General features: G+C 39.0%; 1 long non-coding RNA gene across 20 annotated transcripts in view; it reads left to right on the top strand.

Annotated features, from left to right (window-relative positions):
- Positions 1-27,133, top strand: part of LOC144289656 (uncharacterized) — a 469,344-nt gene that overhangs the window by 82,420 nt on the left and 359,791 nt on the right. Inside the window, exon 5 of one of the 20 annotated variants that reach the window (XR_013357508.1) lies at positions 9,256-9,430. The exons of the other annotated variants lie outside the window; for them this stretch is intronic. This is a non-coding gene — a long non-coding RNA (uncharacterized LOC144289656). The remainder of the gene's footprint in view (positions 1-9,255; positions 9,431-27,133) is intronic. 20 annotated transcript variants of the gene reach the window in all.

Raw genomic sequence — 27,133 nt, 5'->3', positions numbered from 1 at the left:
CCCACCTCTCAATCTGAACTGATAAATGTTTGATGCTAACAAATTCAATGAACGCAGGATTCTAACAAACTCAGAGTCCACCTGAAAATTGAGTATAGGAAATTTTTACACTCCAAGGAGTTTCCTTATTCCTCGTTTTAAAAATAGTTAATCCATTGATTTTTGTTGTTGTTAGATGATTTTATTAGTTTATTTTATTCAATCCCTTTATACACATTTCTTGAGCTTTATTACCTGCCACACTCAAGCTCAGGAAAAGTCAGAGAAATGAAACAGTGTTTGCTCTGGAGAGGACCATTCATATAGAGATGAGATGTAAACCTATAAGGTGCACCTATTTTGCTAAAAAGAAGAGGAAAGCTGAATGAGGCAGCTCATGGGAAGATCTCCCAGGGGAGCTCTGTTACGATCAATGAGGCAGGAAATCTGAAAATTTCAGTGCTAATTGGCGGGGCTTTTTAGGTGAGTCTAAGCACTTGATCATTGCTCCATTATTCTGTGAGCAATGTGCTTTCTGTGAGCAAGCTACGTGAGCAGGTCTCAGAGATGAATCAGAGATTGCCTATGTTCACAAAGAAGCCCATGCTTATTTTAAACCTGGGGCTATGGGTCTGGTCTGCAGGCAGTCACAGGAAAAGGCCAGCGCTATGGATTGTTCTTAGCACCCTTCCACTCATCCTCTTCAGGGGGAATGCACTTGGCTACACACCAAGAAGGAGGATTCATATGGGAGTCATGGGAGAGGAAGCAGGTACTTTGTTCCTCTTATCCTCACTAGATTCTCTGTGCCTTCTCATTACCAAGGCTCTTGGCTCTCGGAGTCTGAAGTAGAGCTTAGGGCAGAGGAAATTCATTGTTTGGAGTAGATGATAGCCATGTGGTACTGTAGACTCCTCCATCCTCAGATGATGTCAACTAAACCCATCACAGTGCCCTTCCTTGCTGAGCGCAGATGGGGCCTCGTTATCCTTCTCAACATAGGGCTTGGAACAGCCATTAATGATGAATTGTGAATTGGCATGTGAGTCAAAATATTTTGGCTATTCCTGTCCTAGAATTTTGATAAAAGGTTTAAACATGGGCTTAACTTACAGAATTGTGAATTATGAACTTTCCTTCTCCATTCTCCTCTGGCCCCTCACTCAGGTGATGAGGGTGGAAAAGCAGACAGGCTTAGCAGAGAAGCCTCTTTCAGGAAGAAATACTTTGGGTTGTGTGTCCCTCATGGTTTCTCTCAGGAACCCTTGAAGTTGGAGACAAGGTGCCATATCACTCCTGCTGGTTTAAGAGAAGCGTAATGGACAATAGGGAAGATCAGCTGAGGCAAGTAGCTTACATAAGGAAAACATTTTAAGTTTTTTTGGGTTCAAGGGCAAAAATGTGGGTCAAAAGGCCTTGCATGTAGTCCTAAAATTGGAATTTTCCCCTCTTCCCCCACACATCTTTCTAAAGCTGCTAAATCCTGCTTCATGTCAAGACTCACCCTAAGTGTTGCATGCCCCAGCACACACTTGTTACCATGTGATCCTCCTGGCATCGTTCCATCTCTAAACCTATGTCATCTTATTCTCAGGAACCCTCATCTGCGCTTAATAACATATTGTCCCATGACATTGGAAATGTTTTCCATTTCCAGAAGAAACCTTTCATTTCCTGAGGCAAGGGAGCAATTTCTCTCTGAAGAAGTCTCATAGTTGGTTTAAGACTAATGACAGTAAGAATTTATAAAATGAAGAGAGGAGAGATGGTTAGAACACAAATACATTGCTTCAGCTATGACATGGCCTTCCCTGGAAGTTATGCTGGAGGAGGTTTGTTCATCTATCCCAAGGTAAAAAGAGGTGCCATGGCCAAGAGTATGGAAACAGCTGAGGTAGAAAAAAGTTAATAATAGAATTAATAAGGCAAATATAATCATTGGGCACTTGCCATGTGCCAGGCACTCTAAATGTTTTATCCACATCACTTCATAGAATTTCCTTAAAATTTTATGAGGGGGGTGGGATTACCTCATTTCTGTTTGTAGATGTGACAGCGGAGGCTCAGAGAGGTTAAATAATCTGCTCAAAATTCACAGCCACTAAATAGGAATGTTCAGAAACTGAAGCATATCTGAGCCTACTGTCAAGGTCTAATCACAATTTTTTTTTTTTTTTTAAATTTCAGAGCCACCCAAAACTTTTAGTCCTTTTATATGTATTTGGAATATCTAAGAGAAAGATAAAATAGCATTTTCCAAGCATATTTTCAGAAACCATTTTTTTCCCTCAAATTATCTTGAGACTAGTGTTCTGAGAAATATGTCTTGGGATAAGTAGAACTCAGGTTTTATTATACATACAGTTTTATCTTTATTAACAAGCTTTTATAGCCACTGTCATTTAATTCTCATAACCTTGGCACAAGGTACATTAGGCATTATTATAGCCATTACACGGGGAAATTCAGATCAAATTCAAGTAACTTTCTCAAGTTTTGCATTAAATCATGGAAGAGCAGAGACTGGAATATAGTCAAGGGAAGCTCTATGAGAATATGAAGTAAACTCTCACCACCTGTACCGCCGGTTATCAGGATATAGTAGAGATTGTCTTTTTGATAATGATGACCAACCTTTACTAACTTAAAAATGAACTTGTATATATGTTAGATATTGTTTCTCTGTAGAGTTGTGGAGTGGTTTGAAATGTGTTAGAAAGGGGAAAAGAACCATTAGTAGCAGAGAGCTTGGATTGGTTTTAACTTTTCAACTCTTTTTTTTTTTTTTAAACTTTTCAACTCTAAAGATTTTTTTCACCTCTGTTCACAGTAACATCCACATCATCATTACTAATGTCCTTATATTTACCTGTACCAAATGTTCCTTGCCCATCACTCAAAGAAAGCACAGCTGGTATATCATCAGTAAAGCTCAGCATTTCTTCAGTGGCAGCTTATTTTCACTTGATAGTTTCTTTGGTAAGCAAGGTGGTTTGCTACTTTTTAAAAAGACTTTATTCATGAGAGAGAGGGCAGAGACATAGGCAGAGGGAGAAGCAGTGTCCCTGCAGGGAGCCTGATGCGGGACTTGATCCCAGAATCTGGAGATCACACCCTGAGCTGAAGGCAGATGCTCAACCATTGAGCCACCCAGGTGTCCCAGTTTACTACTTTCTATTACCTGCATGGAGTCCTTTGAATTTCATATGCAAGTCCATTTCCAAACCTTCAATTTCAAAATCTGTGCCAAGCATTCGTTAATGTTGATTTCTCAACATTGTACCAACGTTAACTGTGTAAATGTCATCCTCGAGATTGAACTCTTGAAGGAAATCTTGAATCCCTTAGTTCCTTATTGAATACAGTAGGCATAGATTTTTTTAAATAAAAGTACTTGTACCTATTCTTTATGGGCTCTAAAATTCTTTGAGAATAGGACTTTATTATAAATATCACATTGTGAGGAAATAGACCCCAACAACTTTAGTTCTCACAAGAAGTTTGGCAGAGAGATATGCAGATGAACAATTTTATTCCAGTCCAGTGTAGGCTTCTGGTAAAAAGTAATGTTGAATCTGTCAGAAAAAGATTTCTCTGATTACTTGTGGAGATGCAGCCATGCTGTCACAATTGGCAGGAATTACTTCTTTTTTTGTGACAGAATAATATTTTATATATGTGAAATTTTACTTTTTCTTTATCTACTCATCTGTCGGCACTTAGGTTGTTACCACGTCGTGGCTACTGTGAATAGTGCTGAAGTGAAGATGTGGCTACAAATAAATCTATCTTAAGACACTGATTGGATTTCCTTCAGATAAACACCTAGAGATGAGATTGCTGAGTCATATGGTAGTTCTAGTTTTAATTTTTTGAGGAAACTGCTCCCCCTTTTCCTAATTGGCTATACCAATTTACATTCCCACCATCAATACCTCTTTACTTAGCATTCTACCAATACCTACCTCTTGTCTTTTGGATAATAGCCATTCTGACAGGTGGGTGGTGTTATTATCTCACTGGGGTTTTGACTTGCATTTCCCTGAAGATAGTGATGATGAGCACCTTTTCATGTGTCTGTTGGCCATCTGTATTTCATCTTTGGAAAAGTGTCTATTCAGAGCCTCTGCCCATTCAATACCTTGTTTTTTGCTATTGAATTATACAATTCCTTATATATATTTTGGATATTAACCATATAGATGGTTTGCAAATAATTTCTCCTATTCTGTAGATTACCTTTGCCTCTTATTGTTTCCTTTGCTGTGTGGAGTTCATTTCAATTTTCAAAACTTTTCAGGTTTTAGGATTAAGAATTGGGGATGATGGCTCTGTATTTACTGAGTTAAATGCTCCTTGTTAGTACTGCTGTAGTTTTTTGCACACATATTTATCATGGCACTTGGCACATTGACTTGAAACTTTATGTTTAATTCTCTTCTTTAAGAATTTTTTTGAGTACAGTTGACGCACAGCGTTATATTAGTTTCAGGTGCACAACATAGTGATTTGATAGATTTATCTGTTATGCTAACCATAAGTATAGCTACCACCTATCACCATACAATCCTATTACCATACCATTGACTATAATCTCCACGTTGTGCCTTTTATTCCAGTGACATAGTAGTTCCTTAACTAGAAGCCCATCTCATTGCTTTTTATAATAGATTATGAGGAGCTATGTCCAAATCATTTTATCATCTGTCCCTATGAATTCAGAAATTCTCAGTAAATGTTAAATTAATGAATAAATATATAATTAAGATAAATTTGATGTCTAGGAGTGGTGTGGGCTAAAGCATATGGGGGAAGCTGGATGTTAGATTTGGGTAGTATGTTTATACCAAAGTTTCTCAACTTTCACTGTATTGATGTTTTGTGCCAGACAGTTCTTTGATGTGGAGGGCTGTCCTGTGTACCACAGGATGTTAAGCAGCATCCCTGACCTGTGCTCACTGTATATCAATAACATCCTTCTCTCACCACCCATGTGATAATAAAAAATATCTTGAAACAGCTGTTGTACACAGTCTTCGAATTGAGAGTTGTGCACACCTGATTTGAACTATTTTGTTTTATTTTTTTATTTTTTTAATAATAAATTAATTTTTTATTGGTGTTCAATTTGCCAACATACAGAATAACACCCAGTGCTATTATTGTCTTTTACAAGTCGAGAAAGTCAACCTGTAAGAGCCTCCAGTGTCTCATTTATAACATGGGGATAATAATACATATTTCCTAAAATGATTGTACAGATGGTGCTGAGAGCATATAAGCATATCTTGGCAGACAGTGAGAGTTCAATAAAAGATAGCTTTGAAACTATGTCAGTATTACCTGGTTACATACAGCACCATGTAACTAGTAGTTGCATACAACTAACAGGGTGAGTTGCACTGGGTAGCTATATCTATTTCTGTGTGTGTGTGTGTGTGTGTGTGTGTGTGTGTTTCTATGTCTGTGTCTATCTTTGTTGCTCTGTCTCCATTCCTGTTTCTCTGTTTCAGTATCTCTATCTCTGTCTCCTTTTCTCTTTGAGTCTTTGTGTCTGTCTCTGTGTCCTTCTGTGTCTCCCTGTCTCTCTCTCTATCCTTGTTTCTTTGTGTTTCTCTCTTTCTCTGTGTATCTATCTCTGTCTCTATCTGTATCTTTGCATCTCAATATCTCTGTCTAGCTCTGTGTCTCTATGTCTCTCTAGCTCTGTCTGTCACAAGGATATGGGAGGAGAGTACATCAATATGATGGAGGCAGGAAGAAGTGCCCTCCAACTGAAGGAGATAGGGCCAGATTGCAGAGAGCTTTGCCCGCCTAGAGGTAAAGGAGGGACAGAAGTTCCTGTTAAAATATTATACATGGGAAGAAAAAGTACAGCATAGAGAAATATAGTTAATGATACTGTAATAGCATTATACAGTGACAGATGGTAGCTAACCTGGAGTAAGCATAGCATAATATATGAATTTGTCAAATTATTACATTGTATACCTGAAACTAATTACATTGTGTACCAGCTATACTTAAATAAAAAAAAATCAAGAACAACAAGAAATACTGTATTTTTTGTAATAGTCAAGAAATACTTGAAGGAAGTAGGGGAAAACTTTGTAACCAACAGGGTGGGGCATGTGATAGAATTGAGAGTATGGGCTTTTGAATCCAATCAGAGTTGAGTTATTCATTCTGCCAAAATACTAGTCAGAGGGGAGAAGGGTGGGGGTGGGTTGAGTAAGCAAATGAGTGGCACGAAGCTGTAGTTTATCTCTAAAATGGTGATGACAGTAGCTCAAAGGATTGTTTTGTGAGGGTTTGAAACATTGTGTGCAGTTGAGCAGGAAGTATTAGGTACTCAATAAGGGGTACAATTTATAGGGCTCCAAGACGGAGGCAGATCAGAGTTGAGTTGTCTTGGAGCGTGAAGGAATTGCATAGATGGAGAATAGAAGCAATCTGGTTTTATGGGGACCAGTCTAATTTAAATCAGATTGTAAGGATAAGTAAATTTTCTAAAGCAAGGAAGACTTCCAGCAAATCAGACTTAGATTTTATAGCACCAGTGGGCATCTGTGTGACCCAGACCAGGTCATTTATAGTTTTTATGAGCCTAGATAGATTTGGAACACTTTGGTTTGCACTTGAATGCAAAATCCACCCCCTCCAAGAAGTGTCGTGAAATACGAGGGAAGAAATCCCTGATATTTTTTATACTACAGCGCGGATGGGGAACATGACGAATGAGAGTAATAGCTGGTAACCCACATTAGATCATGATGACAAGGAAATGCATTGTTGGGAACTTTCCTATAAAGAACGGATAGTACTATCAATCCATTCTCTCAGTTGGAAAGTTACTTTTTGAGAAATTATCCTTTCCACCTCTACTTTGCCTTTTCATGGTACTGTGGTTTGATTTAATGCCTCTCTCTCAACATCTGCTTTTGCACAAAATGCCTTTCACTTTTCTAATGCCATGCCACTCATTGATGATCATTAATTCAGAGTGCTGGGGCTTGTTGCAGTTTTTATTAGGCATTGTGATAAATTTTGTATTTGTGTAATTTTTGGTTATGTGTGTTTGTCTATGAAATTGGCATGAGTTTCACAGTGGCTTTTGGCTGCTGGCCTTGAAGAGTATATATCTAACAGCTTTAAAATCTACTCCATCTATCTCTGGTCTCCCCTTTCACATTTACTTGGAGGGTTTTGTGTGGAATTGGTATAAATGTGATCTGGGGGATAGCTGTGGTTTTTACCTGCCCTGCATTCCTTCCCTCTGCTTCTGATAAGTTGTACCTTGATTTTCGGTTGGAGATTCACTGCCAAATCCATTGTTCTGGTTGTGCTATTATCTTGATCCCCCTGGGAATGACATGTCATTCGTTCTGGCCAGGATACTGTATTCTCCAGTCATAGTGATTGGTTCACAGGTGGGCATTTTCATTCATTCATTCAACAGTATTTTCTGAGCACCTACTCTGTGTTAGTGTTACCTTACAACAGTAAGCCAAATAGGTTCTCTGTGCTTACAGAATTTATGCTGTATTGAAAAAGACATAAAATAAACCAGTAAGGAGAAATACAACAAAGTGTCAGATAATGGTTTTACTTAAAAGGCATGTAAGAGGGTTGAAAGTGATGAAGATGATAGGTAGTGTTTTTAGAAAAAGTGTTCATGGAAGACTTGTCATGGATGACATGACATTTAGTTTGAAGAGAGAGGATGAGCCATATTAGCATATGAAGAAAAGTATTTTAGGGCAAGGGGAACTAGGTGCAAAGGCCCTAGGGCTGTAGCAGTGTGGCTGGAATGATGTGAAGGAAGGCACAGTGATACGAATGAATACAGAGAGGTAGCCAGGGGCCAAATAATACAGAAGCTCATAGTCTATGGTGAGGACATTGGTAGATTGAATTGTGAAGAGAAGGCATTGGAAGGTTTTGAATATAGCAATGACAAAGAAGGATTAATTAGAATCTTCCCCAAGATGGGGTATGTGGATGCTGGGAGAGAGAGGGTGCTTCCTATCTTTCAGATTATGAGCTTTGAGGATGATATAAAATGGAAATGGTTACGATCCTTTTCCTGGCCACATGGAGAGAGGCAGTTATAAGCCTGAAGTAAAGGAGCCACTATAAAGAGGGAAATACAAAAGAAAAAGAAACCCTGAAAGCTGAGATAGGAGGAGAGAAAGAAAAAGAGCTCTATCAGTGTTAAGACCCTGGATCTAGCCATTCCTGAAGTATCTCTGCTTATGTGAACCAATATATTCAGTTTTCTGTTTAACTTTTGTTGAGTATGATTCAAGAGAGGTCATTTGCTACCTGAAGAGTACTGAGTAATAATCACAGAGAGCCTACTTGGCTTACTGTTGTAATATTCAATTTTTATTTGTGACTATGAAAACCCACCACTTTACATTACCTTTTCTTTTCTTTTCTTTTCTTTTCTTCTTCTCTTTCTTTCTTTCTTTCTTTTTTTCTTTCTTTCTTTCTTTCTTTCTTTCTTTCTTTCTTTCTTTCTTTCTTTCTTTCTTTCTTTCTTTCTTCTTTTTTTGTCTCATAATAATCTGGTGAGGCAGGCAGAGGTAGACAACAAATAATCTGAGGCATAGCAATAAAGAAAGAGGTCAAGAGCATTGCCCCAAGTGATTGGCTCAGTGTTATATAGCTTATAACTGACAAAGCCAGAATTTTAAAGGTATATGTGAATACAAAATCTATACTTACTGCATTATTGTTTTTTGTAATTTAGCAGTTACTGTGGCAGCTTTAAAATATGTCCTCAAATTCTTACTCATATTTTCAAGAGGTGAAGCCTGAATTTCCTCTCCTCTGGGGTGTGCTGGATGTTGTGACTTGCTTCTATTAAACAGGAGGATAGAAAAAATACAATGAAAGAGTGCAACTCTGGAGTTTAGGTTATGAAGGTAGTGTGATTTCCTTTCTCTCTGTTGGAACACCACTCTGAGGGAAGCACACTGCCGTGTCATCAGGACACTCAAGTGACACTCAATTCCTGTGGAGGCCCATGTCATGAGAATGAGGCCGCCAGCCAACAGCCATGTGAGTGAACTACTTCAGAGGCTGATCCTCCACCTGTTTCAGCCTTCAGGTGACTGCAGCTCCTGCCAACATCCTGACAACCACCCAGCTCATACATGGTGGATTCCTGATGGTCAAAAACTGTGAAATAGTAAATGTTTGCTTTGAGCTATTGTATTTTGGGATAATTTTTTATGCAACAACAGATAACCAATGCAGCTATCTTCTCAGATTTCTCCTCAGCCCTGATGCTCACTGGCAAGAGTAGTTGCAAGACTCTTTGATGCATTAAAAAAAAAAAGAAAGAAAGAGAAAGAAAGAAAGAAAGAAAGAAAGAAAGAAAGAAAGAAAGAAAAGAAAAGAAAAAAAAAAGAAGCTATTCCTTTTTCCCTTTGGTAACCAACTGGTATGATTCCTAACTTTCTCCCTCTCTTCCCTCCCCTCCTCCCTTCCTTTCTTTTTTTTTTTTTTTCCTTCCTTTCTTTTTTTAATAGACTTATTTATTTATTTGAGAGAGAGAGAAAGCATGAGCAGGAGAGAGAATCTCAAGCAGACTCCATGCTGAGCACAGAGCCCAGTACAGGGCTCTATCTCATGACCCTGAGATCATGACCTGAGCTGAAACCAAGAGTCAGATGCTTATCTGACTACACTACCTGGGTACCTCCAACTGGTGTGATTTCTAATGAAGATACATCAAAATTTAAAATATATATATATATGATAGCATTTTAGATTCCATTTCAGAATTGGTCTTTGCTTCTCTAAAGAGGAATGCTTTCACCAAGATAATTAATGTGTTTGAATGCCAACCTGAAAGACTTCACAGTTCACTTATAGTGAACAAGAACTCTGAGGAAAGGCTAATAGCTATATCTTAGGTGGAAGTTTGCATGGTGGATACTGTTATTAGATTTGTAGATTACCAAAAACAATAACAACTAGGTTTCAGTTTAAATAAACTTTTTAAAATTTAAATTCAGTTAATTAACATCTAGTGTATTATTAGTTTCAGAGGTACACCTCAATGATTCATCAGTTGTATGTAACACTCAGTACTCATTACATCATGTGTCCTCCTTAATATCCACACTCAATTACCCCATTCCATTACCCACAGCCCCTCCAGCAACTCTCAATTTATTTCCTATGATTAAGAGTTTCTTATGGTTTCTTTCCGATTAAGTCTTATTTTTCTTCCTTCCCCTATGATCCTCTGTTTTGTTTCCTAAATTCCATATATGAGTGAAATCATATGATAATTGTCTTTCTCTGATTGACTTATTTCACTTAGCATAATACCCTCTGGTTCCATCCACATCATTGAAAATGGCAAGATTTCATTTTTTGGTGGCTGAGTAATATTCTATTGTGTATATACACCACTTCTTTATCCATTCATTTGTCAATGGACATTTGAGCTCTTTCCATAGTTTGACTATTGTGAACATTGCTGTTATAAACATTGGGGTGCAGGTGCTCCTTTGGATCACTATATTTGTATTTTTTAGGTAAATTCCCAATAGCAATACTGTGTCATAGGGTAGCTCTATTTTTAACTTTTTGAGGAACCTCCACACTGTTTTCTAGAGTGGCTGTACCAGCTTGCATTCCCACCAGCAGTGTAGGAGGGTGCCCCTTTCTCTGTGTTCTTGCCAACATTTATTGTTTCCTAATGTAAATTTCAGCAATTCTGACTGGTGTGAGGTACTATTTCATTGTGGTTTTGATTTGTATTTCCCTGATGCCAAGTGACATTGAACATTTTTTCTTGTGCCTGTTAGCCATTTGTATGTCTTCTTTGAAGAAATGTCTGTGTCTTCTGCCCATTTGTTGACTGGATTCTTTGTTTTCTGGGTGTTGAGTTTTTTAAGTTCTTTATAGATCTTGGATACTAGCCCTTTATCTGATATGTCATTTGCAAATATCTTCTCCCATTCTGTAGGTTGTCTTTGGTTTTGTCAACTGTTCCCTTTGCTGTGCCAAAAGCTTTTTACCTTGATGAAGTCCCAATAGTTCATTTTTGCCTTTATTTCCTTTGCCTTTGGAAATGTATCTAGTAAGAAGTTGCTGTGGCCGAGGTCACAAAGATTGCTGCCTGTGTTCTCCTCTAGGATTATGATGGATTTCTGTCTCACCTTTAGGTCTTTCATCCATTTTGAGTCTATTTTCGTATATGGTATGAAGAAATGGTCCAGTTTCATTCTTCTGCATGTGGCTGTCCAATTTTCCCAAAACCGTTTGTTGAAGAGACTGTCTTTTTTCCATTGGATATTCTTTCCTGCTTTGTCAAAGATGAGTTGTCCATAGTGTTGAGGGTCCATTTCTGGGCTCTTTATTTCTGTTCCATTGATCTATGTGTCTGTTCTTGTGCCAATACCATGCCGTCTTGATGATCACAGCTTTGTAATACAGCTTGCAGTCTGGCATTGTGATGCCACCAGTTTTGGTTTTCTTTTTCAATATTCCTTTGGCTAGGAGTCTTTCCTGGTTCCATACAAATTTTAGGATTACTTGTTCCAACTCTGTGAAAAATATTGATGGTATTTTGATAGGGATTGCATTGAATGTATAGATTTTTCTAGGTAGCATAGACATTTTAACAACATGTATTCTTCCAATCCATTAGCAAGGAGCTTTTTTCCATTTCTTTGTATCTTCCTTAATTTCTTTCATGAGTGTTCTATAGTTTTCAGAGTACAAATCCTTTGCCTCTTTGATTAGATTTATTCCTAGGTATCTTATGGTTTTTGGTGCAATTATAAATAGAATTGACTCCTTAATTTCTCTTTCTTCTGTCTCATTGTTAGTGTATAGAAATGCCACAGATTTCTGTGCATTGATTTGGTATCTTGCCACTTTGCTGAATTCCTATATGAATTCTGGCAATTTTAGGGGGGAGTCTTTTGGATTTTCCACACAATTTCAGTAAACATTTAACAAAATTTAGTTACTTAATTAACTGAAGCTTTGTAAATAATTAATGGATCTGATTAAAATATTGAACATAAAGAAGTGGTATTATGGTATATCAAACAATAGCTTGATGAGTTATTATGCAAATGTTAAAGTTTCTTATGTGGAAAAAATTTGGCAACTTGGGAAAATATGTGAAAATCATACTAAATGAATAAGCTGAGGATAAAAGTGACCATATGAAGATTGTATTTTTTTAGCTGTTGTATATAAATATGGATAAGGATAAACAAAATAAAATTAAAGAGCTAATTTATTAGAGTAGCAGAATTCTGCGTGTTTGAATCACTATACTTTTAATATCATTTGTGTGCTTGAAAATACTGTGGTTGCCTGGTGGCTTAGTTGGTTAAGCATCTGACTCTTGGTTTTGGCTCAGGTCGAGATCTCAGGGTTGTTGGATTGAGCCCCATGTTGGGCTCCATGCTGGGCTTGTAGCCTGCTTGAAGTTCTCTCTCTCCTTCTCCCTCCTCTCCTCCTTTCATATCCCCTCCCTGTCTTAAAAAAAAGAGAAGAAAATATTGCATCCAAATTGGACTTCATTTTCCAGATATGCACTTGTTGGTGGTTCCATTGCCTATGTTAATCTTAAAGCTATCATTAGATTAATGCAGTGTGAGTTTTGGATTATTTTCTTAGCTAAAAATTATATGAATTTTTGGTGTTTATATTCTTGGGTTAAGTTTCTGAAATTTAACAATGGAATTAAGGGGTCATGAATATTTTCATGTGTGAGAAATCTATTGCTTTGGTAAAAGGATTGAGTTCAATATTTTAAGAGTTTTGTGTTCTAGAGTTTTCTGGATTTACATTATCCTCAAGATTATGGCCACAGTCAAGAACCAGTTATGCTACTATTAATGTAATGTTTTTTTCTTTACATTGAGTAATATGTTCACATGTTGTTGCCCCTCACAACCTCAGACATCAATAATCCATTGTAAAAACCCAGGCAATGATCCCAGGTGTGGCTCCAAAATCCTTGTCCTCATAGGACTCCAGGGAACCACTTTTCCTAAAGATAGCTGTGAGAGTAGACTTCACCAATCAAATGTTAGTGGATTGAGATAAGTGAGCTTTTCTGTTACCTTCAGTTCTGAGATGGATTGGTACTAACTACTTTATGAAATGCAAGTAGAAATATCTCATGAAAAGTTAAGTGTATTTGGGTTGTTTCCAAGTGACGTCCTAGGTTGGTTTTATACCATTTGTCAAAGATCTCTGTTTTTTCTCATTCCATTGCCTCTTGAATCAAGATAACTGCCTCTGTGGTAAATTTTCTCAGGGTGCTTAGAAGGGAAAATTTTGTCTGAGAGGTAGATTGGATTATTTCCCTCCAGATTCCTTATTCTCTGCCAGTAAGAGCTTGCTGCATCTATCTACACCCTTTGCCACATGATTTTAGTGCCTCCCTAGAATAAGAGGAAGATACATTCCCATTGCATTAATATTAAGTATAGCCATGTGACTTGCTTTGGTCAGTAGAACTAAAAGGGGATGTAACAGAATAGAATCAAAAGAGAATGCTATATTAAGCAGAGCTTTAAATATGCATGTGTAGTTGGTTTGGCCTCTTCAATTAGAAGAACATGTTTCAGGTAGCTAATTCAAGGAGAATAAGGTGATATGTGGATCTGATCAGAATGCAGTCTACAACCTGGAGGCAGATGGAACCAAGCTCGGTAGAGTCATAGTCTACCCTGCAGACTCACAAGTGAGAAATAAATGCTTATTTTTAAGCTTATTTAAGAATGTAGGATCTTTTTATTTACACAGCTACATTGTGGCAAAAGCTTACAAATACATTCAGTAAATGCAGTTGTCTAAAAAGTGCAATTTCTGTGCAAGACATCAAAGGGAGAAGTAAAAGAAATAGCTCTCAAAGAATTTTCAGAGAGAAAAAATAAGAAATGGAAGCATGTTAACAAGTAAGACAGAGACTGAAAAAAAAAAAAGAGACAGGAGTACTTGATAAAGAGAAAACTAATAATAAGTTCTTAATGTGTAAATAAATGTCTGCAAACAAAAAAAATGCAACTATAATGTAAGACCTTTCTTATGAGTATCCTTGGGCCTGGACTTAACATATTTGAAGATTGTACCTGTGTTCTCTTTTCACCAGCCCAAATAGCCCAGAGAACATTGCCCTTGAGAGAGAGTCCCATCTCTACCTGTTGCTGAAAGGGTCAAGTGGCTAATTGCTTCTCCAATAACTTAGCTGAAATGCTTTTCTCAAATATGTCATTAAAAATAGTATTGTCCTAAAGAGGGTAGAAAACTAGAAGAAAAAAAATGTTACCTCTATTAACAGCAAGAAGGTAGTCTGGTTCCTATTTGTAGTTTGACATAGTACTCTAGTCTTGAGTTGTCTAAATTTTATTCACTCAAAATTGTGGTCTATCCTATACCACCTGTACTACTATTGGACATAATTTTTCCTTTACATTGACTCATGATTGATGTTTTATTTAAGACTAGATTTATTTTGCATTTTAGAAGAGGAAATCCAGGCCCACCGTCTCTTGTAAAGGCAGCGAGCTGTCTTACAATATTTCAGTCTGTTTGTCCATGGCACAGGATTGCTTCTGGGGTTCCTCAACCATGGATCAACCCTTCCTTCTTTCTAGATGTGGCCTGAAGACTAGATCTTGCCAATCAAGTGTGAGTGGAAGTGAAGTATCCCTGTTAGGCCCACAGTGGTAAGAAGTGTGTGTACATTATATACACAGTTTCTCCATCAGCCAGCTGGAAGTAGAACCCAGGAATTTTTAGGGGATGGAAGAGCCACAGATAGAAGTAGCTTGGTTTCCTAATTCACCAGGTATAGGAGAAAAGGCCAACAATCAGGAATGCCCTCCACAGACTTAACCTGAGCAAGACATGAACTTCAATTATGCTCAGGCTCCTGCTTTTTCAACTCATTTGCCAGAGCAGTATCACCCTTATAACAATAGCTACAAAAAATGCTTACTGAAGATGAAAGAAAATTCACTTTTATACCACCTTTCACCTCAGGTGCAACCCTTGGTTAAGTGTATCTCACATTGGAAGATAGAGTTCTGGTGCTTGGGTGCACAGAGAAAACATCACATAAGTGCTATTTTCTTTCTTATTCCTTGGCTCTTGCTGCTGGTCAATGGGAGTAGTCGTTTTTCTCTTTTTTAATATTTGTAACCCGCCTTTGAGATGTTACCGACCTTGAAATGGTACAAATCATGTCAGCATTCCTCCTGATTCTCCTGAGGACAGCAGTCAAAGCATAAACACTCTATTATTAATAAAAGGGAGTGACTGACAGGTCAAGTGAGACATGTTTCTCCTCAGCATGCTTTCAAAGTGACAAGTTATTTAATTGAAAGTGTCCAGCTCTCCATGGTTCCAAAGTACTTGCTTGTTCTATTGCCAAGCTGTGGTCACCACTTCTGACCCAACATGCTCTCCCAGGGGGACCTCCAGACGGAGTCTTCTAGACCTGCTCTGCTATTTCTTTTATGTTCCTGTTGCGTTTTTCAGAAGGGTACCTGAGGAGAAAGATTAAGGGTTGGGAGTTTCTCTGTCTAGGATACCTGTCCTGTTAGGGTTAGTCACATTAACTATGTAACTTGAAAGCCCTTTTCAGTGTTTCTGGTTGGGGGCCACCTTTCACAATGCATTCAAAGGCAGGGTTGCTTCTCTGTTGCTCTATGCTCCTCTGGGGCTGTCAAATCTTTTCCACTAAGTTGGAGAGTGAGTAAAAGGGGATTGTGGGTAGGAGACTTCCTTCACAATGATTTCATGATGAGCATTTTGTAAAATGGTCCCATGAAGCAAATGTAGGTAGGTAACCAAGACGTACTTAGACTGTTTGGTGAAAACCTCCTTCACTTCTCTGTATTGCCAGACTGGATTTCTGGCACAGCCCAAGTTCTGTGGGAGCTTTTCCCAGCTGTTTTCTTGTTCCAGAGGCCTCTCTAACTTATAATTTTTGTTACAAAGCTGAAGCTGATGGGTTTTAGTGAACTGAGCCTTGACTGAGACAATTAAGAGACAAGAAGTGCTTACTTAGTTGATCAGCAATGATCAATTACTTTTTTCAGTTGAACACTAAGAGTAAATCTATAATATGCATGCATGTAGACCATGATTGCCCTGGGCTGTTATAATATGCTTTCTCATACAGATGACACCGGGTTGCAATTTTCTCTGTGCGTAGGACGTAGCATCTACTTTTAGTGCTGAAGTGGATGACTGGGGTTGGTTAAAATAGGCTGTTGAGTATCTGATGGGGAGAGTATTATGGGGGCCACATTTCCTATTGTGTTTTCTTCTACTAGAATTCTTTAGAGCAGGGATGCCTGGGTGGTTCACAACCTGCCTTTGGCTCAGGTTGTGATCCCAGGGTCTGAGAATCCCACATCAGGCTCCCTGCTGGGACCCTATTTCTCCCTCTGCCTGTGTCTCTGCCTCTCTATGTCTCTCTTGAATTAATAAATAAAATCTTGAAAAGAAAGAATTATTTGGAGCTGAAAAGTCAGAGAGACCCCTACGTGTGAGTCTATAATACCTAAGCTATTTAATGTTTGCTGAGACATCACTGTAGCCTTGCCACCTATGACACCTTCACATCACCTGTGTTCTGTGTTCTGAGATATACAAAAAAGGGTATGTTCTAAGCATGTTCTATGCTTGCCATCTTTATTTTCTGACAAGCTCTTCTTTCTTAGCTTGTGACCTTGTTGGTCTTTCTACTAGGAGGCTTAACAGTGAAGAGCATGGGTTCTGGATCCTGTCAACCAGATCAAAGGGAAGGCTCAGTCCTACTACTTACTGTTAGATTTGGGGCAAGTTTTTTTTTTTTCTTCTTTTTTTCTTGAGCACACATACCTCTCCTTTTAACCCCTTGAGATACATTTCCTTATCAATAGAGTGGAGACTATAATATCCACCTTAAATGGTTGTCCATGTAAAGCATGATGCATATATTGGGCAGTGACTAAATGTAGCATTATTATTGGTCATGTTCTTGTCTGATGTATGATAGATCTTGTGGCTGAGACTTCTTTTGGTTGGAAGTTCATCTCTCTGCTATGTCTTCAGAGATTCACAGTGTTCAGAGTGGTAGCTTTCTCGTATCAACCCAGAACCTAGAATTTTCTTTCACAAATACTCCCTCATTAGGAAATTTGATGATGGTAAAAAATAATGAAACCAAACAGAGTAGTATTTTCCCCCAGTTTTATTGAGCTATAGGTGACATATAACATTGAATTAGTTCAAGGTGTACAACATACTGATTTGATACATGTGTATATTCCAAAATGATCACCATACTTACTGTCTGGTTAACATCCGTTACCTCATGTAGGAACATTTCTTTTTCTTGTGGTGAGAACATTCAATATCTATTCTTGTAGAAATTTCCAAATATACAGAACAGTATTAACTACAGTCACCATGCTGTACATTATGCCACCAGAACTTATCTTGAAACTAGAAGTTTGGGTTATCTTTCTTGAAGGCTAATTATGTTAAGTAGGCTTTGCACAGAGCACTTTGTGTGTGAGTTGTAATATAAGATCCCTCTACAGCTCTTTGGGTTCAATGTCCTGATTTTCCATCTTACAGAGAAGAAAGCTGAGGCCAGACTATTTATACACTTTGCCTAACAGTCTACAGATAGGAAGTGGCTGAACCAGGATGCAAACTCAAATCTGTCTGACTCCCCAGTGCCTGCTTTTAACCAGTATTGAAACCGTCCTGGAAGAGTAGGTAGGACTCATAAACCAGTTCTTGGTCTTCAAAAACCATTTAGTCTATTCATCTTCTTGGCAGTCATTGTATAGCCTGTACTATATTGACCAGGAGACCCAAACCATTCAGATGTCTCAGACTGAGAAGTGACAATCCGGATGTCTCAGACTGAGAGGCGACAATCCAGGTTGCATGGTTTTTGGAAGACTGAAAGAAAAAGGGGATGTCAAAGTATCACAGAAGTGCTAGCTATAAGTAGTAGTCACTACTCTAGGGAAAAAGTGATGCTACCAAGAACTAGGTGCTCTAGGGGGAGGGAGAGGTGCTTAGGGTTGGGTGCTCACATTTGGGGCTTGCTATGTGTCTGGTAATCAGCCCACTTGGGGAATCCCAAGGGAACATTGTGGGGCTGCAGCTATGAATTCTGAAAGACACACGAGCTACCTGATGATGTTGGAATAAGGTCAACAAGAGCCAAACACAGGAGGGAATCATCCCCAAGCCTCCAGTCCCTCCATGGCCGACCCTAACTGCAGGTAATGAGCAAGGGTACCTAAGAAACATTTGGCAGACTCCCAGACCAACACCACATAGCAGAATGGAAAAAGGGGTCTTGAATTGTGCAGAATGGGGAGATATCAGCCATGATGGCCATTTCCATGGCTGGTGTGGAGGTCTCAGGTCGATGTGATGGTAGACATGTATTTTTAAGGTGTGAGTGGCCACCTACCTTTGAAGAGAATGAACCAAGGAAGGTAGGTTCATAAGGAGATTTACTTTTCCCACTCAGCAAACACCATGTATCACAATGACTCATCTTGTAATGATGGGTATGATTTTAGCCAAATGCAGGCTTTCCACAGGGGTAGTCTTTCTGTGTGCTCTCAGACAGAGGAGCACATCAGCCTGCTAGGTTACTTCCCAGAGTAATTAGCTCTACTGAGCAGTTTTTCCTGTTAGCCACAAATCATCCTAGTAAAAGTATAAGAAACTCTGTGGCTAGCCTAGCACCATGTCTAATTCCCTGTGAGATTTCCCTTCTATGTGAATTACCCATTTACTTTTGCAAGAAAATGCTTTAGGTAGAGGAAGAACCTGGCATTGAAATAGGGGAGAGGAGCGAACCTGCAGCTTGAAATGCTGAGTGGCAGTTTCCCCATAGCCAGGCTTGTCACAGGACTGATGAATGGTGTCCTCTCCAGCGCTTGCTGGTGATGCTTGCTGGTTCTGCTACAAACCAAGGCACACCTTCCCTGTCCGCATCAGGGACGGTAGGTGGTGCTGTGGTGCTAAAGCATGATGAAAACGGAGGAAAAGTGCTACAGAGAGAAAAGTGATGGAAATGCAGGAAGTTGGGGAGAGGGGCTTTCGGAAGGGCGAGAATATGCATTCTCATTCAGCCTCTTTCCAATTCAGGAAAGCATTATCCCTTTCAGATCTGGAGTTGTATTGGAAAATCCAATTACAGATGTAAGCTACGTCGGGCTCTTTCAAATCTAATTGCAGCCATGTCAGGGACTTCTCGCTGGCTTCACACTGCTAGCAGTAGACATTTGGCTTTATCTTCCCCCCACCCTCTTTCTTTCTCTTTTTCTTTCTTTCTTTCTTTCTTTCTTTCTTTCTTTCTTTCTTTCTTTCTTTCTTTCTTTTTCTTTCTTCTTTCTTTCGCTGGGATGGGGAGGGGCAGAGGAAGAGAGAGAGAGAGAGAATCTCAAGCAGGTTCCACATCAGGCGCAGAACATGACATGGGGCTCAATCTCACAACCCTGGGATCACAACCTGAGTTGAAATCAAGAGTTGGCACTTCACCAACTGAGCCACGCAGGCATCCCTCATGGGTGAACTTCTGAACCCAGGGGTTCATACACACTAGAGAGAATCTGATGAGATCTATACTCTTTGTTCCCTGTGAATTTAATATATATGGACATTTTGTAAACAACTTCAGTGGGGTCATTCAACCCCTGAAGTCCAGTCTGGGTATCTTTGGGGCCATAAGCCCTTTCAGGACTACCATTTTGAGATCCTTGGCAGGTTGAACATTCTCTCCAATGCCATGAAATACTATAAGAGAGTTAGGGTGGGTGCTCTGAATGCCCTACCCAGTTGTCCTCTACTTCTCTCAGCTGCTGTGGGTATTGGCTACAAATGGCTCATACCTGACTTCTTTCCTGAGATTGTTCTTGGCTGCTGTGAGTGACAGGTCAGATGATCCATGCCTCCCCTCTCCGACTCCTCTCCCTCAGCATTCCCACATAGGGGTGGCCCTGAGCAGTGACTCACTGATGAAGGCATACTATAGCCCAGCCACCTTGCCTTTGAGTGGCTCAAACTCTGTGATACAGTTTATGGGATCAGGCTGAGATCTTTCTTGAGAGTACATTTTTGCATAACTTTTTCCTTGCCCTGCTCCACTTCCCTCATGCCCCTATAGGTTTGTTCCAAGAACACACTTAAAATAAAGTGCATGTACAGGAATCTGCATCTGAGTCTCTGCTTGAGGAGACCTGAACTAGTTGGAGGGGAACTTGATACCATGTTATTGAGGTGCAAAAACAGGAGGTAGCAGTGAATGCAGTGGATTAGGGAGAAGGAGCAGCTCTACTGAGACACAGCTCTTGCCTTCCTCTCCATCTCTTCAGTCTCCTTCCTTATTCTCCACTGCTTCTGTTGCTGTGTGATATTATGGTTGGTTCTAGATGTTTGGGACACCTTTTTAGGGAACTTACCACCAGCAAGTATCGTAAGTGGTCATCTTGGAGTTCTCTGATTTCAGACCAGCATTTTTCTCTGAAGCTGTAAAATCTCCCATGTGGAGATGACCCTCTAAAAAGGCTGCTGAATAGCAATGATTAGTGTATTAGGGCTGTGTAGCCCCTACCCTAGCAAGCAGTTTCTTTTGATAGACAGAGGAAGAACTAGGCAGATAAGGGAGAGAGTGTGGAATCACATTTTGGTGTATAATTTGGCAGCCCATAGATCATTTTAATTACTCTGAAATAATTATCTCTGGCACACAGCTGGGTTTGTCTTCATGTAACTTGTGAGTCACTCTTCCACATTTGAATAAATTAAGCAGGTTGAAAGGAAGAGCTGGAGCCGAATGACATGTAAAAAAGATTCAGTGGTAAAGGTTCAGGAAATGGCAAACTTTGGACCTGAAAGAGAAAATTGACTCGGGACTTTGTGTTTTTGTGTCTGAGACAAGCAGCTCTAGGTATTAAAATCAGGAGCAGATGAGTGTTGAAGCTGTTTTAGGAGAAGCTCTGTCAGAGTGGAGGGGTGACATGAGTGGGTAGTAGACAAGAACAGCCAATAAGAAGGAACGTATAGCATAATGGTCAAGAGCAGGAGTTTGGGGTCAGACAGATTGGTATTTGAATCCATAGTCTATCACTTACCATGTTAGTTAATTTAGACAAAGTCATTTCATCTTTCGACGTATAGGTTTTCTTATATAAACTTAGAAAACTAGCCTTTGGTGCCATGTCACCTTTTTTCAATTAGTGGCTTCTGTCATAATTGCCAGGTTATCCTGCTGTTGCTAAGGGTTTAAGGAAAGAATGCCACGTGGGCCACCTCTTAGCTATCCATTGCCATGGCAGACATTACTAAGCAACCACAAATTTCTCTATAGTTGAGGTTGACTTTAGCCGGAGAATCATCAAATAGCATTTCTAGTAGCTACCCTCAATCTATCCAAGTTGGAACGTTCATCAAAATAGTGACTTCCTGGGGGTCCCTGGGTGGCTCAGCAGTTTAGCGCCTGCCTTTGGCCCAGGGCATAATCCTGGAGTCCCGGGATCAAGTCCTGCCTTGGGCTACCTGCATGGAGCCTGCTTCTCCTTCTGCCTGTGCCTCTGCCCCCCATCCCTCTCTCTGTGTCTCTCATGAATAAATAAATAAAATCTTTAACAACACCAAAAGAAATAGTGACTTCCTGTTAAAAAGTTCTTTTTCTTTGATGTTTGATACTTTCATCTGTAAAATGAAGAGTTTGAAGAAGATCACTAAATATAATTTGTTTTAGTATTTTAAGATACAGTGAACACTCTCATTTCCAACCACCCTTGTCCCCTGTCTGGCCTCATTATTTACTATATCCCCAGCCTCATACACCAGTCTCTACATAGTGTCACATGGTTTCATTCTGAGAACCGGTCACAGATGAAGGTCACAGAGTTAGAAGCTACCTCAATTTCCAAGTCCCCTATTGTATTTGAATCCTGCCTGTTGGATTACTTGCTGGTTTTCCTGTCTGGCCTTGAAATCTGAAAGCTATAACTGGTCTGACCCTGATTGGCCTTGATCAAGGCCTTAAAAATCTTTTTAAGCTTTAAATTATAGAGCTAATGTGTCTTCATAGGAGTAAAATTAGGAAATGTTGATAAACCAAAGACAAAGTTTGTCGTTAATATGTAATTATATATTACTTGTCCATACTTTTTCTTAGTATAAGTGTATATTTAAGGTAATATTCTGTGAGCATTCTATAAATATGTTCTACCCTGCTGTTTACAATGCCATTATTCTGATTTTTTCCTTTCCTTGCATTTTCCTTCTGTCCAATTCAATTAAAGTTTTTTTGAACATTCACTCTGTGCTAGGTTCTTAGATCCCTTAGCTCTATGGAGCCTAGAGCCAGGTAGAGGCAGGCAGACAGACATGAAAGGATGAATTATACCTTGATAAGCTGTAGTAGAGATCTTTACAAAATTTTACAGGGACACAGGTTGCTGAGGTCAGCCTAATAGGAAAAGAAATCTTTCAGGGGAGAAAGTTACCAGCCAGTATCTTTGAGGAAGCATGTGCCTGTGAACGAGCTTGGCTTGCTGAGGGTAGGATGTGCAGAAGGGCATGAGGCAGGGAAGAGAAGTAAATATTCTACATGTTCTAGTTATGACTAGGTCCTCTGTTTTGCAGTAGGTCATCAACTAATGTTTGATGAGTGAATCAATATTCTTAGTCTTGACATTGTCCCCATCTCTTTCTGAGCCATGGACCCCCACCCCACTGGATCTGGTGATTACCTGTGTGGAAGATTCTGTCCATGTCCCTCTTACAACCAATTGATTCTTCCCATTAATGTTTATGTGAGCCAGACTTCCAATTGGTAGTCTTTACCAAGAGTCTGCTTCTCTTTACCTATGAGTTTCTGTGATGATTTGAGCACACTTGGCCTAGTGTGTCAGAGAATTACTGCCCTCCATCAGGCAGTGATTTACTGGAGAGAGTTTGTAAATATGTGGCTCTTTCAGCCCTCATGGGGATACCTTTGAGGTACCCTGGATCCTGGTGATAATAAGCTCCAGTTATATCCAATAGTAACTTGCTCTTTGTTGATTGTTTCTGTTTCCCTTTCTCATTCTCCCCTCCCCTACTGGTGTGTTACAGGATTCTGTCCCAGATGAACTACTTGCATTCAAATCCTATCTCAAGGTCTGCTGCTTACAAGGTCTGCTGCTTATGCAGTGACAGGACCATGTGATTCTATAGGAGTAAGCCAAGACAGCTGACTGTTCTTCCTATAATCCTGTCTTAAAATAATCAGAACCAAGTTCACAAGCTTTAAGTGTTTCCTATCAGACTACTCTATTTCTTGACTAATGGCTCAGGATGAGCTAAAGTAATATGCATCCCTAGATGGGGTGTTGCAAAAATAATCCTGTTTCTATGCATCATAAGGTAAATCAATATCATCAAAAGGCATTTGCTTGGATCCGAAGCAATAGTGAAGAGTCTCTTGGCTTCACTACTGCATCTGCCAAGTTTTACTTAAAAAAAAAAAAAATTCTAGAAGTAAAACTATTAGTTTGTAACTATATCTAGGCCAGTTGGCCATGAGGAGTATTTGATTTCCATAAAGGATGTAAATTCTAGAGGAAGAAAATGGTTCATTCAGTTATCTAAAGAAATAAAGCAAAGTAAAACTAAGGAAAATAGAAATTTACATAGGAGACATTAAACATTTAAAATGGACTTTGGAAAAAAAGAGAAATAGAAAAAAAATAAAATAAAATGGACTTTGTTTTCATGTATTTTTTTTTTCTCCAGCAGTTGGAATTTTAATTATCAAGGAAATGTGTGAGGACAGGTTAAAAAGTGAAGAGCATTTGGGCCAGGAAGGACATGACCAGAATTTGTAAAATCGTGGTGACAATGTGTTCACATAAATGATCTCATCTCATTCAGTCCTCTCTAGAACTCTGAGATAAATAGCTGGCAAATGAGAAATGGAATTCAGTAAGCCTTTATTGAAGCTGGGAATTAAGCTCTAGTCTGTGTCATTCTAATGCCTGTGGTATGTCCACTTTATCTAAACAATTCTCCTAATACCTTAATAATGAGTTTTTAGATGTACATTCCTCACTGTTTGAATGTGGTACCATTGGTGTAGAAAAGATACCAAAGTGGATAAACCAGTGACTTACTCCCATTTATTTAATATAGTCATGAGTATGTGGGGTTTTGCAGGCTAAAGCAAAAAAAATTTTGATTTTCTTCCAAGTATAAGGAGGAAGGACTTTTGAACTTTTTTGGAGGGGGAGGTGGTCTGATCTGATTTATATTTTTTAAAAAAAGAAATAGTAAACTCTGTTAAGAGTTAGATAGTATTTTAGGCTTTGAAGCCCATCTAGTCTCTATTAACACTACTCATTTCTGCTGCTGTGCCAAGAAATAGCCATAGACAATACTTAAACAGATGTCTGTATTCCAATAGAACTTATAAAACCAGGTGACCGAATCAGGTCTTAAAAAGCCACTTTGACTACTAGGTGGAGATTATAGAGAGAAAAGGAAAAAGATGGAAGCCTGAAACTGGTAAGGAAGATATCGTAGTAATTCTGGTAAAATATAATGGTAGCTTGCATCGGGGGTAATAGGTAGCTAAAGGAGAGAAGGACTGATTTGGGATATATTTTGGAGGGCAGTGCTGAGGGCTGAGTTGGAAGTAAGAATTGAAAAAAAAAAAAAAAGGAAGACTGTTATTTTTGGAGCTCAGACAATTGGGTGATGGGTGCTGTTTTCTGAGATGGTAAACTTTAAGAGAAGAACAGGGGCTTTACTTGTAAAGGATTTGGCCACACTTGTGTCTAAAATGGAAAGCCCCAAATTTCATGTGAATGACTTTGAACATGATCGTGTGGAAATAGTTTTGGATTGATTCATGGGAGCTTCAGATAAGAGAGCACATCCCATTATGCTTTGATTCAGACATGCTTAGACATGGGAGCCATTGTAGTGAAAAGATCCCAATAATTTAGTGTTGAGTCCCCCACAACAGGTAGCACACTGCTGTATTTAAAACAGATGCTCAGAAAAAAATTGAACTGTTAGATATGCTTTTATGCCTTATTAGAGATCATTGGCTCTGATTTATATACAGTGGGTTTGGGGCTTAGGTTATCTTTGACTTTCTTTGTTCAATACATTCAAGATAAATGTAATTACAGCACTTCAAAGTAAAATAGAAGTAAATGATTTCCTTTATTTCTCCCATTCCTTGTGTGTCTATGTGCACACACATCTGACCACCTGCATGCACTGAGCAGACCAAAAAAAAAAAAAAAAAAAGCCTCAGGAAATGTGCAAAAATCCTTAGGAAAAGCATGTATCCAGAATTAGGTATAGTATGGCTTGGATATTTTCTCACATTTCAGGAAAAAAAAACTGGGAGTGAAGTAGACATGGTTTCATAATTCCTGGGATTACAAGACTCAGGTGCTTAAAATGAGATTGAGGGAGGATTGTTTAGTATTGCAGTAAAATTCTGTGAATTTATAGTAAAATTCTCTTTTGAGTGGCAAGTACTATCCCTCCAGCTGGTGATGCCACTGAGATCTTTTGGTAGACTGTTACAACATTAGATACAATACACTTTCACACTCAGATCATTCCCATAGCAAGTGATGACTTTTGGAAGATTTTGGGTCTGGAGGTAACTAAAAATATGACATACTCTGTAAGGCAGACCCTCATAGAATATTGTTTGCTACAAGACATATTCTGTAGGAATCAAGGAATGAAGGCTCTGGTCTGTTCTTGATTCGGAAAGAGAAGTGTCTAAAAGGATTCTCTAAAAGCATTTTCTCAGGTTTCTCTTCAACAGCTGGCTCTTCTACTATCCTAAAAATTGACAAGACTGAAGGGACAGAAGGAAAAGTTTCTAGAGCAGCTTATGTTGGAAATGTGTCCACGCACTTTTACTCTTAGTTCCTGCAAATGGTCTGTAACTGATTCCTCAGCACCCCATGCCGCATACTGGGAACTCGGAAATTCCTACATTTTATATATGCCAGAGTGTAGGAGAATTCAACACTGACTTCCCTGGGTTACACCTTAACACATCACACACTACGGTTCCTGCTTACCAAGACTGTAAAGGAGCCTAGAATCTAGGAAGATATTTATTTTCAGATCTATGCTAATATAATGAGCTGGAAACCAAAATAAAAGTACAGACTTCCTGCAGCAGGGTGCAATAAAGTGGAGACTGGGGAAGGAAAGGATGAAAGCTGAGTTATAAACCTTCATACAATTAACATCATTCTGCTATATGATGAATAACCTCATTCTTCTACCACCAATAATAATATGCAGTTGCATATTTATAATCATCAGATATTTTAAAAACTGGTGGTCTGATAAATGCTCATTGGCAGTTGTCATTGAAAAATGAGCAAACCGGGGTGCCTGGGTGGCTCAGCGGTTTAGCACTGCCTTCAGCCCAGGGCATGATCCTGGAGTCCTGGGATCGAGTCCCATATTGGGCTCCCTGCATGGAGCCTGCTTTTCCCTCTGCCTGTGTCTGTGCCTCTCTCTTTGTGTCTGTTATGAATAAATACAATCTTTAAAAAAAAGAAAAATGAGCAAACCTTTTAAAATATATTGGAAAAAAATGAGGGGTGCCTGGGTGGCTCAGTCAGTGAAGAATCTGATTCCTGGTTTTGCCTCAGGTCATGGTCCTACAGTGGTGAGATTAAGGCCCCATCAGACTCAGGATGGAGTCTACTTGAGATTCATTCTGCCTCCCTCTCTGCTTCTCTTTCCCTTCCCCCTCGATTGCTCTCTCTCTCTTTCTTCCAAATAACTAACATCTTAAAAGGGTGAGAGAGTTTACAAAACTCTCTGAGCCATAGGCAGAGAGATGCCCTGGGTACATAATCTTTACAAAGAAATGGATGCTCTGGAGAAGGAATATGTAATGTAGGGTAATATATGTTTTTTTGTAACATCAAGAGTTACAAATCATCATGAGGAAGGACATTTCAGAAAATTAGAAACTTTATCTTATGCTTTTAGTATGCACAAGGTTGTAGGCTTTGGTGGTATGAGAGAACTTAGGGGATTTTTATTCTTATATTTTGTTTGCAATATTTCTTTTAGGTTATTTGCTAATGAA

This window comes from Canis aureus, chromosome 19 (assembly GCF_053574225.1).
Source record: "Canis aureus isolate CA01 chromosome 19, VMU_Caureus_v.1.0, whole genome shotgun sequence".
NCBI classification, from domain to species: domain Eukaryota; kingdom Metazoa; phylum Chordata; class Mammalia; order Carnivora; family Canidae; genus Canis; species Canis aureus.
The sequence above is the reverse complement of the archived record's forward strand: the minus strand, read 5'-3'. Positions and strand labels throughout refer to the sequence as shown.